Genomic DNA, 17884 nt, shown 5'->3' with positions numbered 1-17884 from the left:
CTTGGGGTGGCTGGTGGCGAGTGTGCCATTGGATTGAGCGTTCTAGCGCTTGGCTCATTTACAGCTGTGCCCTACTTAAGGGGAGCACTTCTTGTAGCTCGCCCTTGGACAAGGAAACAGCATGCGCGTTCTGCTGCTGTAATGTAAGCTGCAGCGCTGATAAATTTTAAAACTTACCGTTTTTTATTTCGTTTTGCATCTTCTTTGTATTTCGCCCTGTTTTTAAATTTGGTTACACCGCCCACACACTTGCACAATAATAGTGCCCCTCACCGCGTTTAGAGCGGATCTGTATGCTCTTGGCTAGCGTTTTCGGCACGTGGCGGCCATCTTGGGGTGGCTGGTGGCGAGTGTGCCATTGGATTGAGCGTTCTAGCGCTTGGCTCATTTACAGCTGTGCCCTACTTAATGCTCGCGTGACCCGCGCAGCGGTGACGCGCAGCGGTAGCGCCTGAGCGGCGCCTGAGTCGTGCCAGAGTCCTGCCCGTCTGCGCCCGTCAGCGTTCCGGAGGCTTCCGAGGCGACGGCTAGGACTGGCCTACTGTGTGCACTGTGTTTGTATAGCGGTGCACTATGCTCCATTATTCGGGCTTGGAGCTTCGCTCCTGGCAACATACCTCCGTCTCCTGTTGTACGGTATTTCCCGCTTGTCACAGGGGCAAGAGGTGCTGCCCGGAGTGTGGCTGGCGCCCTCAGAAATATCTGGTCGGCGCTCTGCAGAAGGAGGCAGTTAGTGTTAAACATACTTGCCTACTGCTTAATACGCGATCTCTCGGCCGGCATGCTCTTGATATTTTTGACCTGCTGGAGTCTGAGAAACCATTGTTTCTGATGCTCACCGAGACATGGCTCGGCGAGTCATCCAACCCAGATATTGCTACAGCTATCCCGCCTGATTACAATATCTTCAGGCAGGATAGACTGAAGGGGCGCGGAGGGGGGGTGGCACTGATAGTAAACAAGAGTGCCACTTGCATCATAATTCCCTCTGATGCGATTAAGGATTGTGAATCCCTCGCCTTTTCCATTGTCCTTTCACCACATCAATCTGTGAAAGGCCTCTTGGTTTATCGACCCCCTGGGCCCACGGGCTCCTTTTTTGTAGCCTCATCGTTGCTACTTACGTCAGAGCACTGTATAGTCGCCGGGGACTTTAACGTCCACATGGACGTGGAAACAGATGCCGACGCTATTAAAATGCTGGATGTTACAGCCCCTCTGGGCCTGGTGCCCTATTACGTCGGGCCGACCCATGAGAAAGGACACACCTTGGACCTGACATTCTCTACGACCCCCATAGAGATGCTTGCTCCCATTCAGGTGCTTTGGTCGGACCACAGGTTGGTTAAATTCTTTCTTTGGGAAGTCAGGAAGCCCTCCGGTGCCCCTCGACAAGCCTTCCAGGGATCTAGGGGTCTTCACCGGGTCACTCCGGAACTATTGGCACAGTCATGCGCGGACCATCCTTATGCCCCGATGGGGAATCTTGATGAGGATGTGGGGCGCTTTCAGACCTGGCTCGCAGAAAGGCTAAATGATCTTGCCCCTTTGAGGCCTTCGCGCCAACCTGATAAAGGTGTATCCGCCCCATGGTTTACGGAAGCGTTGGCGGCTTCACGTCGACAATGTAAAGTCGCGGAAAGAGCATGGCGCGCGAAATACGACCCGTCAGCGAAGCTTGCTTATAGGTCCTTGGTGAAAGTTTACCATCGTGATATCCTTTCTGCGAAGAAGGCTTATTTCGCGAGTAAAATCGAAGCTGCCTCCAATTCTTGTAAGGAGCTTTTTGCTATTGTGCGAGAGTTTACGACCTCACGCAGTGCTTCGACGCAGACCACCCCTCCTGCCCCTTGGGTCAGAGCGATCGCGGATTTTTTCACTTCTAAGATCCAATCGATCCAAGACTCTTTCCCTGTGCAGGGACCTGAGGCGGCCTGTTGGGTGGAGAATGCTGCTGCCACCCTGCCTAGCGCAGGTGTGGCTCTGTCAACTTTTCCCCCTCTCTCTATGACCGCTTCACTTGATCTGATGGCTTGTCTCAAATCAGGTTCTCCCCGGGACGCTTGCCCTGCCAAGTTTTTGGCAAAAATGGCAGCTATTATTAATCCATATGTGAACCCTCTGTTGAATTGTTCTCTTGCACGGGTGTGGTTCCTCAGTCCTGGAAGCAGGCAATGATCATCCCCCTGCTCAAAAAACCCGGTCTGGATGGGGAGGTGTTGGCAAACTACAGGCCTATTTCGCTCTTGCCTGCTTTCGCGAAGATCATTGAAAAGCATGTGCACAAGGTGCTGGCCGACTATCTGGAGTCCCATGGTCTACTGCACCCCACTCAATCGGGTTTCCGCGCCAATCTTAGCACCGAGACTGCCCTCCTGGAAGTTTCGGAGGCAATCAAGGAGGTGCTGGACTCGGGTGGCAGGGCGATGCTGGTGTTGTTAGATCTGTCGGCGGCCTTTGACACCGTCCCCCATGAGGGCCTCCTTGCAAGACTCTCTGAGATTGGTCTCGGGGGGACGGTGCTCCAGTGGTTTCGATCATTCCTGGCAGGCCGTCGACAAACGGTCTGGGCCTCCGCCTGCTCCGCCGAGATGTCGCCATTGGGTGTCGGGGTTCCCCAGGGCTCAGTATTGAGCCCTACTCTATTCAACATCTTTATGACCCCTCTGGCGGCTCTGGCGGAGTCTTTCGGGGCTCAGATCGTTTCCTACGCTGATGACACCCAGCTCCTCTTCACCTGTGAGAGGGGTGCGGATTTCGATGGAGGTAGGATCCAGGGTTGCCTTGAGGCTGTATTTCAGTGGTTTCAACATCATAGCCTCAAGTGCAACTCGGATAAATCTGAGGTCCTCTTTTTCGGGTGCAGTTCGGATCCGGACTGGAAAGTGTGGTGGCCTGAGAACATGTTTCCACCAGCAAGTTCTTCCCAGGTGGCGAAAAACCTTGGGATCAAGATCGACAACGGCCTCACTCTGCGCTCACAGGTAATTGGTCTCACGGGCACCTGTTTCGGCTTGCTCCGGATGCTGCGTAAGTTCCTCCCTCTGTTATCTCAGGAACACAGGAAGATCACCGTGCAGGCAATAGTTGGCTCGAGAATTGATTATGCCAACGCTCTCTATCTCGGCCTGCCGGAATATCTGCTTCAACGGTTACAGGTGGTCCAGAATTCTGCAGCCCGGGCCATCTTTGGACTATCTCGCCGTGCTAGAGCCTCGGGTCTCCTGGAGGCACTGCACTGGCTGCCTGTCCGGAAACGGATAATTTTTAAGATTCTGACTCTGGCACACAAAGCCTTGCACGCCTCCGGTGCGAAATATCTTCAAAAAAGATTGACCTTTTACCATCCAGTCAGGTCACTGAGGTCTGAATCTTTGTTCCTTGTGGCAGTGCCGCGTGTGAAGAGGGCACGCATTGGTGGTCGTTCTTTTAGACTACTGGCGCCCCAATTGTGGAATAAGCTGCCAATGGCCCTGCGCAGTATTCCAAACTTGTTGGCTTTTAGGAAGGGGCTCAAAACGTGGCTTTTCACCTCTTAGTTTTTCTCTCTGAGCTCTGACGGTTTTCTTTCTGTTTTTATTTGTTGTGTTGTAGTTAGCTTGCAAAACAAAGCGCCGGGACACTCTTTGAGTAGCCGTGCGCTATATAAAATCCCAGTATAACATATAACATAAACTAAAATTGGCCAAAATTCAAGCGAGTTCTGGTCTTAAATGGCCTTTGGCACTCCTATCAACCAGAATGACTGTGCATTCGCGAGTGGGACTTAGTCCGTACGAAATAGTGTTCGGCCGTCCGGCCAACATATGGGGAGTGCCAAGGCCGACCAAATTCAGTGAAATCGAACACCCTGTTTTGCTTGACTATTTGTATGAATTGACTGCTAAATTGCATGTTTTACACCAACAGGTTCACGATACTCTGCCTCAGGTCTCTGAAGCTCCAGGACATCCTATCGATCCTGGATCCTGGGTGCTGGTGAAAAATTTCCAGCCGACGAAAAACGATCAGCCCCGTTGGACAGGCCCTCATCTAGTCCTTCTCTCAACGAGATCAGCCGTTCGAGTGGAAGGGAAGAAGCACTGGATCCACGGTGTACACTGCAAGAGGGTGCCTTTGCCTCTACCGTACGACCGGTGGGTCCAGGAGGGCGTCGCTGACTCAGAGACTGAAACTGTGCCTCGATTTCTGCCTTTTAGTGATACACGTGTAAAAGGAACAATTTCTGAAAAAGAAAGTGACAATCTCTTGCAAGAAGCTGTGCCACCGTCAATTCGATTGGACACTACAGAGCCTGAACTCCTGTTTCAAGACCAGACAGTACCTGGGAAGAAATGTTATAATCTGAGGCCGAGAACTATGGACAAATAAAAAATATTCCTTTTGTTTGCTATTTTTGAAAGTGCAGCTCTCTCGTCTGAGAAACTTTTTTATTTTTGTTTTTCGAACCACCATCCGGGTTCCGCTGTAGGGTTGCGGTTGCCCAAGTCTTTGGGGTGCAGCTGAAGACGTTAGGTCAACGGTTCTGGTTGGTCTAAGGGAGTTGCCCTGGACTGACAGAAGCATCCCTTAGCATAGAACACCCTACCATCGCGAGCAGCATTTTAGAGAGGATGGAGTTTTTCGAGATGGAGAGACCTACCAAACAAATGAACTTTAAGACTACAATTTGCAGAATGATGACCACGAAACGCTTTTTGATATTGTGCATTTTCATGTTGTTCAGTGTAATGATGTTTTTTATAGGATATGTTTTATCCTCTTTTCGAGTGACATTTGCACCCACTTCATCGCCCATATCTCCTCCTTCTACTGTTTCCTCACATTCTTTTCAACCTCTTCCTGAACATGAATCCGCTAGGAGATTAGAATTTATTATTAACTCCTTCGTTCAGCTTTTGCACCAACACCAACTAGTAATGAACACGACTAACTGTTGGGTGTGTGGTCTTATGCCTCACACAACGGATAAAGGTATCCCTTATCTGGTTCTGCCTTTCAGCCATAATGGTTCTGTGTGGGCATACAGAACAATGTTTATCTACGCACATGAGACCTACCCCCTACGTTCTGTGGCAGACAATCCTAAGAATAGTGCTCTAGTCAAGGGTATAGTAGATATGATTAAGGAAGATATCTCCTATGAAACTATCCCGAGAGATGAGACACTAGTATATATAGGATGGAATGTGACCGGATATGGAGTTACTCTGAGTGAGAAACAGCAAGCTAAGAGATCTTCCCCGATTTGGATTGTACCCCATCAGGGCCACTTATGTCTGCAAGGTATTGGCAAGAATCCCAGAGCTCAGTTAGGGAAGAGTATCTGTACTGAGACGTATATTTTTGCGTCCCAGACTTCCCCTTCGTTCCTAGCAGCTAGGGGTACCTATTTCATCTGCCATGATAGAGCCTATACATGGTTGCCCCCTGACTTTTCGGGCACATGCTTTGTTTCATTCCTGTTGCCTCCCACCTACACAGCTGCGGCAGATTACCATAAGACAAGGATAGTTAGAGGTGTCTTCAGTAAAGAAGACACTGCAGAACAAGAATTTGGAGACTTCGTAAAGGGTTTTCTGCCGTTCTGGGGACCCATGGTTAACAGCAGGAACATAAGGCAATTGACAAGGGTGGTTGAGTCCACCGTAGTTGAAACTGCCGGTGCCCTTAGTAACTTGACTGCTGAGCTCCAGTCGGATCGTCTTATGACCCTTCAGAACAGGGTCGCGTTAGACGTCATCCTTGCAGACCGAGGTGGGGTATGTAGAGTGATCCAATCGAGTTGCTGTGTTTTCATTCCAGATAATGTTCCAACAGTGTACCAGGCCATCTCCAAACTGCATAAGATTTCCGAATCTATTCATGTAGACAAAGAAGATTGGTCGTTAATGGGATGGTTCTGGGAACTGGTATCCGGCTGGGGATGGAAAATTCTGATGGTCATTGGGATGGTCTTAGCCATCCTTTTCCTGTTCTGTCTGTGCGTACAGTGTGCTCCTGCTATATGTGGCCTCTGTGCTACCTTGTGTGTAAGGCAGCCTGTATCGAGGGACGAGCTAAGTAATAGGATGATGTTACAGCAACATCTCAATGACTTTACGAATATAGACCTGGACTTAGATTAGCATGAGTATAGGTTATTGCCTATGTAAGGGCAAAAGGAGGGTCTGTAGTACTTGAAATTCTGGACCCATGTTATAAACATCATCGTATCATGACGATTTTGATATCAGAAGACCGAGAATGGCTAGTACACTATGCACAAGCATTTTCGTCATATTCGAGTGACGATTTCACCTTGAAATCGCAGTTTTGGTCCTGAACCCTCGGGTTCCATTTTGTGTACGGCAGCCATTTTGTGAGTTGCCCTCACATAGGCCAATGATTAAGGCCAAACACGATCCTGAAGGACACGTACACCTTTCCTGACTTCTCTGTGACCTGGGCAAGATGACTCCACTGCCCAAGGCCAAACCTGTTCAGTCAGTTCCTCTCCCAGTGGCCGAACGAGATAGGATCAAGGCACAACATGCCATAAACCTTTCATCGCACGCAAACCACGCCTAATCTTGCACACACCTGTCCCTGTTTCCTACTTTATGACTTGCTTTACGAGGAGGAGGTGCCCGTTTTTATTGGGGGTCCGTCGATATCTGATGAAAATACTGGGCCTTGCCGGGTAATTGATTGTGGGCTGAACAAACTGAAATGTGGGATTGTCATCATGACTCTGCTTTTCCTTTGTAGTGAAAATATGTGAATGGTCAACTGTAAACTGAAGAATGTTTGACTGAAGCATAATATTTTGTATAAAAAGAGAATGCTGGCTTTGTAAGATTGAGCAGTCTCCTGAGAATATACACCGTGTTGTACTTCTAGGATACCTGTTACTTGGTTGCAGCCAATAAATTCGATCTTTGACTTCACCTAGAAGACTCTGTGTTTCTGTAGTCTAAACAGGAAGGACCCGAAGTCTTAGGGTGTTGTCCCTGGCACCGCTGGGTTACCGGTGTATTACCGGTTCTGAAAAACCCAGTACTTCCGATTGAAACATGCACCTCACAAATGAACAATCCTTTGTTTCCTGTCTCCAAGCCAGACGATTCATATCGTCTAGTTTTGGACTACAGACACCTAAACTCATGTTGCAAAACTTTTGCGGTACAAAACTCACACAGTGCAGCACTAATGAATAACATCGTGCGCAAAAAATACAAAACAACATTAGACATTTAGAATGGATTCTTTTGTCAAAACATTGCACCTGAAAGCAGGTATTTAACCGCTTTCTCAATAATGGGCTCGCAGGAAAATTCTGTCGACTCCCACAGGGGTTCAAGAATAGCCCAGGATTATTCTCAGCAAGAGTAACAGAGTTACTACAAATATATGATGATGAGGCATTATCTTATGTCGATGATATCTATCTCACAGATAATGACTTGGATACTCACTTGAAAAGAGTGAACACCATAATACTTGGGTTCGCAGCAGAGAGTTACAAATTCAACTTTAAAAAGTCACGGTGGTTTGGAGCAGAGCGGCTATCTACTTGCCCGAGAGCCCAGCTGATGCGAGAGCCCACGGACGCCGCCCCTCCCCTTTGACGCACTGAGAGAGACGCTGTCTTTTCTCCAGTCGAGAAATCCAGCTCCGGTGTTTCCAGCCACCCTTGCGGGTTGCTGGGATATCGAGTCCTGAGAAAGAGATACCAGACCTCCTGCTTTCTATTACCCAGGTACGGAGCTGACTAAACCCTTAACAAGAATTCTTGATTCAGATCCTTGGCAAAACCAACTTAACTTAAACTGCTACTTACTTACTCCTTCCCACGTATTAGGCTTAGGTCAGGTACACCGGGGTAGGTGTATTTAGAAGCACCAGTTGAGTACGTTAGTCAACAGTCCTGTTTTTAGGATATGAATTATCAAGTGAAGCCAAAAGCCTAGCAGACAATTTCTTAGAGAAGTGCGCTGTAATCCAAGCAACAAAAACGCTGAGGAACTTACAAGCAATACTAGGTTTCCTGAATTTCGGAAGAACTTACATTCTAAATTATGCAGAGAGGGTTAAACCGCTCTATGAACTAATAAAACCAGATTTTAAACCAATCAATTGGACTCAAAAACACACAGAAATTTTAAGATCATTACAAACAGACATGTTAGCAAAAACAAAATTGCAAACTCGCGATAATACACGCAACCTTGTAATCCGAGTCATCCCAGGAAGAAGCGGATTCACATACCCTGACCTCTAATGAGGGAGAAAAGGTACCAATAGCATACAAATCACACTTATACTCACAAGCTGAAAAAACATTCAGTCTCGCAAAAATGTTGTAAATGCGGTTCAAACAGCTGTAGCAAAAGAAAGTGCCCAAGCCCAAGGCAGACGGATTACTGTTTTAACAGCAGAATCAGCCTTCGAGGCATTAACTAGCCCATGTAATTTAACTACCGTGGCATTAGATCCGAAATGGATACAATGGGAAAATTCTCTTGCTACAGACAAAGTGAAATACTATTTTGACCCGGAAATGAAAACATTGAAATATCTAACATATGAAAAAGAATATCCTCTGCCTAACGACATTCTGCCCATACAACTTTACGCCTGCGTAATATACACAAACAGTTATGCAGAACCCTCAGTTTGGGGAAAACAAGCTTATAAGGCTACGTGCGAAGTTGTTAAATGCCGGTGGCGCTGGCATAAATTGATGCCACTGGTAACGATATCACAATCTCTAAAAGACAATTCAGGTCAACAAACTGAACTAATAGCTTTGAAAATGGCGCTAGATATTGCCGATCGCGAATTCCCGACACTAATAGTGTGCGATTCGCAGTACTGCGTCAAATCATACAATAATGACTTGCAGAAATGGGTTCAAAACGGTTACAAAGATGACACAGGTGCCGCAATCAAGCAAAAATCGCTTTGGGAACAAGTAGTTCTTTTACAGAAAGAACTACATTCAATGCAGGGAATTCATTGGCTGAGACAGCCACAGCGGAAGCAACTAAACCAGCTTCCGTAGCCACAAAAAAGCGTGCAGAAAAATACATAGACGGGGAAACCATGCTGGCGGTAAAAACGTCTTCAAAAGGTGACTGTGCAGCACTACCTGTGAACTATCCACTCAATTATACATACATAATCGATGCAAACTCCGTTCCTTTTGCTTGAATCCCTGGAGTGGGGGATAGAGTGATTCCAAACACGAACAGGAGAAACTTATTAATAGCAGACGCACACATGGGTGAAGGTCAAGGGCATCGAGGGATCTTGAAATCTTGGAGAGAATTATAATCAGAATACTGGTGGCCGGGAATGAGCCTGCAAAACTACAAATTTGCATTTTACTGTCAAAACTGCAACAGAGATCGCAGTGGCGAACTGCCCGGAGTATTGCCAGGACCCTTCTTTTAGATATCACAAGAATATCAATACGAAATACCCAGAAAAAATGCGTCCCATTAATATTATTTAAGACTAGATTCCCTTAAAATGTAAAACACCAGCGCTCGGCTGACGCCAGAACTGTTATAAAAGATTTGCGAGTCTATATCGGCACATACGCAATTGGCATGCTACATTCTGACCGGGGTCCTGCTTTTAGCTCTCGAGCTTATAAAGAGGCCATGACCAGCATGGGCATTGCATTGCGGTAATCTTGTCACTTCCTTCCTGAGGGATACGGGATTGTGGAAAGAAAAAACCGAGACATAAAGCAATCTATAACGGCGAGGGTATTAGGTACGGGTGATGGGTGGGTCAAACATTTAACAAGTGTCCAACGTAGTCTTAACAATCTGCCAAGAAATTCTCTAAAAGGTTTCAGTCCGTACTAACTGTTGTTCGGGACTAGAATGCATATCCAGGACCTTGATAGTCAGACTTCAGTGGTAGAAGAAAAATGCTTTGATATCAAAGATCGTTTGCCTATTTTACAGGACTTGAATGAAACAAGAAAATACCTGAGCAACATAAAGTTAAAACAGCAGCCAACAGCCACTGAAGAGAAACCACCTGTCCCAGCAAGGCCTGTCTGGATTCCAAAGATTGGGGATCTGGTCAGAGAGAAAATTGCGGTGAAGAAGGAATTTGGGCCTTCTTACAGAAAAGCAGTACCTGTCTTAGCTGTCAACGGAACAAGATCAGTTGTACTACCGCCCCTTGCTGGTAAAAAGGAGAACCGAGTTGTATCCATCGACCTGGTTAAACCACAATCATGTTGCCAATAATAAGTAGTAGGCCCAGTGGACTCCCAAGAAATAGCAGAACACCAAAGTTTGCTATAAAACAAGAGGTTCAAACTGAGAGACTAATCACATTTGATAAACCTACAGTGAATCAACAAGGACTATGCAACAAAGCCATGGAACCTATGCCTCTTAAAACCCAAATTGCAACAGCTCGTAAAGAAACACCTGTCTACAACGATGTAGCCTCAGACTATGCTAATGAAACAAAGAAAATTCCAAAAGCAAATGAAAATCTGGAAGCAATTCCAACAATTGACAGAATTGCATCAGGCTACTTCATCAATTTCGATGACTTTTCTGAGGATCCAAGCGAAACTGAAGAACAGCCAACTACAAAGACTTTTAAAGACAAAGCAAAAGAACTCTTTCATCAACTCAAAGAAACCTATCTGATTTCTCCATGGATTGAATTTTGGTTTGTGCTAGGTGTACTTTTCCTCCTGCTTTGGCTCATCATGGTACTGTGCTTGGGACATTTCATTGAGGGAAAATATAGTACAATGGACACAGCAAGTCAGAACACCAACTTGGTCCTAAAGCCACACAAGTCATCCCACATCGAGAAAAGAGAACTATCATCAGTAAATTTCACAGCCAATCCAATACCCGGTGGGGTAGCTTGGAACAAAACAGATTACGAAATTTATGGCCCAGTCGAGCTCTTGAAGTATCCACATCAATTCAAGGTATCATTAAGTGACTTTGTAAAACCGAGCACATTCTCTGATGATTGGGACTTTACAGAACATGATTATTTACAGGGTTCATCAAATTATGAACAGATGTATTGCTACAATCACTATGCTAACCATTATTTGCATAAATCTGCTCAACCTAGAAATGTTTTAAATTATAATCAATGGGAACATTGTGCAACTCCACCAAAAGGTAGTTCAAAAACATTTTATGGGAAATTCCCATACTTCTCAGGGTTTAACACAAGTGATGCAGAAACGTTTTATTTCAAACTGTTAAATAAGACAGGAATGAAAACCATGCTGACAAACACTAAATTAATCTATTCAGAAACATTTTTTGAAAAAATGAATACATTTGGTTTTGATTTTTGGAAAAACAATATTGAAACAAAAACCATCTGGGGTACCAAAGATTGGCAGGTCCAAGGTTTAGAATCATTATTTAGAGCCTGCATGATCCCAGAACAAATTATATTCATGAATGATACCATTCAAAAGACAACCTGTCTTGGCATAGCCAAAATTAAAGACCTAAATAAACCGTCTATTCCAAAGCCAACACCTGACAGTAATAGCACTACAGATGTTGAGATAGACGTATCCCATATTTTTAACCAAAACAGAACACATCGTGATTGGAAGAAATGGTTGATCTGGCCCACAGACACAAATAACTGTCAAGATAGATTCCTGAACAAAATACAGGGGTTCAAATTGACCAGGCCAGACCCTAGATACTCCCAGAGACAACATCCAGGGATAGTTACAACATACAGTGTAGGAAAACTCTGCCGCGAATGGCTACAGACATCCACACTGGCAGAAATTAAGCAACACTTGACTTTACTTAAAGATGGTGCTGGCTCGCGTGATTTCATAATGGGACCACGCAAAAAGCGTCAAAAACGTTTCATAGCGGCCGGTATATATGCAGCTTACAACGAAGCTTGGAAAATAATGCAAATTGAAACAGCAGAGAAAATACGGGAAATTGACCGTATTAATTTGAAAAAATCACTTTCTGTTGTGGACAATGAGTTAATGACTCTTTCTTCCAGAATATATTCACTGGACAGTATTGTATCATCTGCAATTGATATAATAGAGCTTACTAATGTTACAACACGGTCAGTCCCAATTACGTTCTATTGTACAGCTTGGCTGGACGTTACAAAATCTGCGTTCAGGCTACGTGCCTTGGCGTTTAATCAACACAACGTCATTATTCTCTATCTTTAACCTTACTGATACACAAATCAGCTTGGCACAGAAAGGAGCGGAATATACAATTCTGAGCATTGAAAAACTTGAGAGATTACCATTGACAATGTCAGAACGACCTGTCATTGAATGGATAATACACGGAATAATAACTATTCCGATAACAACTTTCAAATTTAACTTCTGTCAAGAATATATACCAGCAGGCCAGTATGAAAGGTTGGGTAAAGAATACATTAAGTCATCATGGTAATTACCTTACACACACACATGTTATAGTGAAAAAGGACAGAATGTATTTCTTAGTGGTGATAATTGTAAAAGGTCACTAAGTGGTATACTTCTGTGTCAGGGTATAAACCTTCATGGGGCCTGTGAGGGGACTTCAAATAACCTTTCATGCCACCAGCATGGCACACCTGCAACTCAAATAGAGCCATTTTTTAGACGGCTTTCTAACGGGAGCTACATTCTAATAGTGGACCACAGATGTTGTGGCTTGGTGCCAGGAAAAGCTTATCTAGTAAGCGTTTCTTCCATGGTCACTTGTTGTATGCAAGTATTGTTTCCGAACAACACTCCAGACAGGGAGGGAAAAATTTGGCCCATTTTGAATATCTCTTCTATTCGAATTGATACTTAAAGCAGAATGAAGTCTGTTCTTCTACAGACGACTGTGCCCTTGACGTCATCAAAAGAAACGTATGATCTGCAAGTCGCAAGGACAACGGCAGAGATACATAGCCTTTTATCAGCAAATTGCCCCCTACATTTCGCAGAAATGTTAAGCCAAATCCTAAATATGTCCGATACTGGAGGTATCCCACATGTATTTAAGACAATTTTTTCGGGACTGTTAACACCCTTCAAAGCAGTTCTGGGCATCTTTCCTAATTTTGTCCATTCGGTCTTTGGCGGCCTTCCACTCCTGTTGGGACTCGTAGCAGGCATTTTATTTTTGATTCTCCTGCTTCGTTATGGCAAGCCATGTCACAGACAAGACTCCAGCAACAATGTAAGAAACGATCCTAGCTATACGCTATCGGGACCGCATAACTAAAGTCCTTGGATTAGCCCGGCTAAGAGATCTGAATATGACCTGGTTTCTTTCATTCAGACCCATCTGGCAGAATTGTATCTTACCTGTGCTAAGATGTATGCTGTGCGGAGAAGAATGCGTGTTAGACGTCTGTCTCACACTACAATCAGAAGTACCATTGGATACAGATACTTTGCTAAGTCCTGTAACGGCTCATGCATCGTGTTGTCCCCAGCGGTTACCTATCCTGATGACGGCATTTGTGGAAACTTCACCACTGCGATTAAAGGGTAGTGAAGTGCAAGATGAGAGCAGCATCAACCAGGTACGACCTTCTGTGAGCAATGCTGATCCTGTCATCGATGATAGCAACCATGCTCATGACTGCACAGTTGCGGCATTTTCCAATTTGGTCGAACTTTCACCTGAAGCGGTAAACTGCTTTTTTGAAAGTCTGTCTGAAATGATGTTTTCCCCCGAACAAGAGGTATAACTTTTAAGCAAACTAGTACACAGTGTTCCCTGAACTCTGAATTCGGCCTTCGGCTTTGATAAACAAAAGCTACTGAACATATTTGGAACTATATTTTTTTCTTTCTCCCCTGAAAGCGAAATTATTTTTTCCCGATTCCAAAATATTTACCTTTTTTTTTTTTGGGCACAAGTACTCTGCTTGAAGTAGAACTATTCTTAGAGAACAGAGCTTCTATTTTAGGAACTCTAGAGACAATATATTACTTCAGCCTCTGGCATATTTACAAATGACTGTATTTATATGTGATGGAATGGTCTCGCACCTTTTTTCTGTATTAAGAGCCATTTCATGTGTAAATTTCGCAAATCATTCATGCCGATATATATATGCATCATTTTTTTGAATGATTACACTGCTTGAAACGCGTACAGTACCTATAATCATTTTCATGTATTTCGCTTACACCATTTCAAATGCAAAAATGTATTTTGGGGTGGATCGGTATACACGTGCACCTTTAGATATGTTTACTATTGCTTAGTTTTTAGTAATGATGGACATTAATTCGTGGAGTGGGTGTAGTGTGTTTATCTAGGAACCTGAATCGATATTCCTATTTTATGCCCGTGTCCGGCTATAATCAATAATATCCATACAACGGCATAATAATCATATCCATAATTCAAGCGTAGCACATGCTGTCACATTAAGCAAGCCTACTCCTCCAGCCCCCTAGAAAGCACACTGAGTTCTCTAAACAAAACCAATCCTCCAGCAACCTGGGAAATCCCCATTGCCTTTGTTTTGATTTCGTCCGAGAACTCCTGTAAAGCACTGTAAGAACGACCAGTTCTTAGTGACATCTTTATTGACGTCTTATGTCCAGCCTTACGTCAAACCCGGCACCTTTCAGGTATAAATATACCAACGTTGCCTTAAGCAAACACACGGTGATAATCCTGGAGCCGAGCAGCTATCTACTTCTGAAGCGCCCAGCTGACGCGAGAGCCCATGGACGCTGCCCCTCCCTTTTGACGCGCTGAGAAAGACGCTGTCTTTTCTCCTGCCGAGAAATCCAGCTCTGGCGTTTCCAGCCCACCCTTGCGGGTTGCTGGGATATCGAGTCCTGAGAGAGAGATACCAGACCTCCTGCTTTCTATTACCCAGGTACTCAGCTGACTAAACCCTTACAGAGAATTCTTGAGTCAGATTCTTGGCAAAACAAACTTAACTTAAACTGCTACTTACTTACTCCTTCCCACGTATTAGGTTTAGGTCAGTTACACCGGGGTAGGCGTAGCTAGAAGCACCAGTTGAGTGCGATTAGTTAATGTATATATGTATGTATCTATTTGATCTATTTTAAAGTATCATATGGCTAAGAAACCATATCAATGCTTTTTCAGTATTATTTTATAATCCTGCTTTTACTGTACGCACTTTACTTTACTATTAGTATTGCAATTGTAGCAATTCATTTCTCTTGCATGAGGAAGAAGACTGCTCAATAAATAATACCTTTTATTGAAAACGCCCGTCTCTCTTTTCTCTGCAATCTGGTGAAACTAAGTATGCACCTTTGAACGAGTGAAATAGCTGTCTTTTGTTTTCACACGACTCTAGAGATATACTCTTAATCAGGGAGAGCAAAGTTGTCATGTTTTATGGTTGTCAGAAGCTAATCCCTTCTTGTCTATCCAGGGAGGTTAAACTCCTCCTCGCTTATTCGAGAAAGTTTCTAGTGACCTCTGAGCTAGCTGGCAAAAACTTAAGTCCAATATAGTCAGTAGAGACTTAGTTAACCTCAGTCCTACGTCTACACTGCTGAATATATTATTCCAATGCGCAGAGCCTATTGGGACTATAGGAACTACACTACAAAATAACCCACAGAACTGAGATCCTCTAAGGGCTTATGGGTTGGGATCCCCAAGTTTAGATAAAGTAAATGGGTACACATTAAGGTGGGACAAAATTGACCCGAACCAGGTCACCACAGAGATTGCAAGGAATTCTCTGACATTAATTGTGAACAGTCTAGACCCAACAGTTCCCAACAATGAGGTTTTGGCCAGCTTCTCAAGAATTACCACAGTAGTAAAATCAGCATTAACTAGGAAATTGAGAGATAATAAAGGGAAAAATAAAGGATGGTTTAATGGGTCCTGTACCAAAGCTTACTCTAACCTCAAGAAAGCCCTCCATAAGACACCGAGTGACAAGCAAGTGATAGTTAATCTTAGAAAGGCTTACAATCAGGCTATAAAGGATAGAAAAACAGAGCTCAAAAAGAATCTCTGGTTGCAGTTACACAATAGCTCCAAACTGAAGGACAGCACTTCATTTTGGAAAGTCCTTAGGTCGCCTTTTCTTACAGACCAAAGGGACATGCCCAAACTGGACATCGCAATAGATGAAGCTCAATGGATCCAACATTTTAAAGGGATGTTCAGTATCCCGAATGATGTGCACCAGGCCCAACATGTAAGTGAACAAATTGCCCCTCAGCCCGTTCAATTACCCTTCCCCATCGAACTTAAAATCAGTCATTTGGAAGTTGAGCGGGCTCTGTTGGCTAGCAAGGGGGGGAAACCCCTGGCCCAGATGGTGTTCCAGTGGATTTATTTAAGCATAATGTAGAACTGTGGACCCCACTCCTGACCAGAGTCATAGATGCGTCCTGTGCCATAGGGCTTATAAAATCCTGGTCAGAGTCTATTTTGGTCCTCATTTATAAAAAGGGTGATCGTCAGTCCCCGTCCTGCTACCGCCCTATCTCCCTCCTAGATTCTTTGGGAAAAACAACGGGAAGGATAATTCTCGAGCGCTTGCAGTCATGGGCAGAGGATAACAATAAACTTAGTGACATTCAGTTTGGGTTTAGGGAAGGTTTAGGTACGGTGGATCAAGTGTTAAATTTAACCCTATTGACCGGAAAATATGTGAACGCAAAGAATGGTAATTTACACATGGCTTACGTAGATCTCTCATCAGCGTTTGACTGCGTAAGCCATTCCAAATTGTGGTCTATCTTGTCCGACATGGGAGTAGAGCCTTTGCTGCTAAATTTTATCGGGAACTATATACCAACGCAACTGCCAGGGTGAGGTTTGAAAAGAACGGCGAACTCACGGCTCCATTCGGCGTGGAGAGGGGGGTGAGGCAGGGCTGCGTCCTGGCACCCTTCCTGTTTACTCCATACACAAATGGCCTGGAGCGTGCCATGCTGGAGGGGTGTCAGGACCTGCCTATGATCAACAAACGCCCTGTCCCCGCCCTCTTGTACGCCGATGACGCCGTGATCCTGGCCCGAACCCCAGCCAAACTCCAACGTTCCTTGAATCGATACAACTGCTTCATGGCAGAGTTAGATCTTAGAGTAAACATAAAAAAGACGGAGGAGCTTCGCGCGCGCCCAAGATGGTCGCGTGAGCACAGGGCTCCCGGACCCTCACCGCCTCCACCGACTATCCTGTACTTTATCCTGGCTTGGACGACGGGTGTTTATTGGTGAAGATGTGCTGATTCTTTACCCGTTCTCTGAACTTTATTTGGACTTCGGGGTCCAGAGCTACGGACCGCCACAGTTTTCGGGCCTGCTCCATGGTGACGCCCCGGGCTATCCTATCTTGGCCGGCCGTCCAGTATGTGAACAACAACGGATTGCTGGATTCGCCTGGGCTTGGCAATCACTTTCGGTTTTGATTTCAGTCCAGAGACGAGCTTGACTCTGCCAGTTGCGCGGCAAGCCCGAAGTGTTTTTGCTTTTTGGTCTCTCCGTTTCTGATGCCGATCTATTGTGGCTTCCAGTTCTGAGACTGGCACCGACTTCATCCCTCTTGGTCCTGCTCATACTACCGCAGTAACCATTTTCACCCGACAACAGGCGACCCTCAAGGGTCCGGGATCTAAGATGGCCACCAAGCCGGAGAGTGAGAGACGCAAGACCAAAACGGGCGTTCGAGGTAGTGCTTTGCAAACGAACATCATGGACCGGTACACCCTTACTAAAGGATCGCCGGGTGCAGCATCTAAACCCTCGACGACTATTCCGGAGGACTCCTCGATTGAAGAAGAGCTCTCGCTGCGGGATGTCATGGGTGCCATTTCCGAAATGAAGGCTTCTTTGGGACAACAATATGAGGCCTTGACTCCCAAACTAGATACTGTCTCGATA

General features: G+C 45.1%; 1 protein-coding gene across 1 annotated transcript in view; it reads right to left on the bottom strand.

Annotated features, from left to right (window-relative positions):
• Positions 1-17884, bottom strand: part of LOC144752849 (uncharacterized) — a 785061-nt gene that overhangs the window by 221125 nt on the left and 546052 nt on the right. The gene's annotated exons all lie outside the window — the stretch shown is intronic.

This window comes from Lissotriton helveticus, chromosome 5_1 (genome assembly GCF_964261635.1).
Source record: "Lissotriton helveticus chromosome 5_1, aLisHel1.1, whole genome shotgun sequence".
In the NCBI taxonomy this organism is placed as follows: Eukaryota; Metazoa; Chordata; class Amphibia; order Caudata; family Salamandridae; genus Lissotriton; species Lissotriton helveticus.
This window is presented reverse-complemented; position numbering and strand designations above follow the sequence as displayed.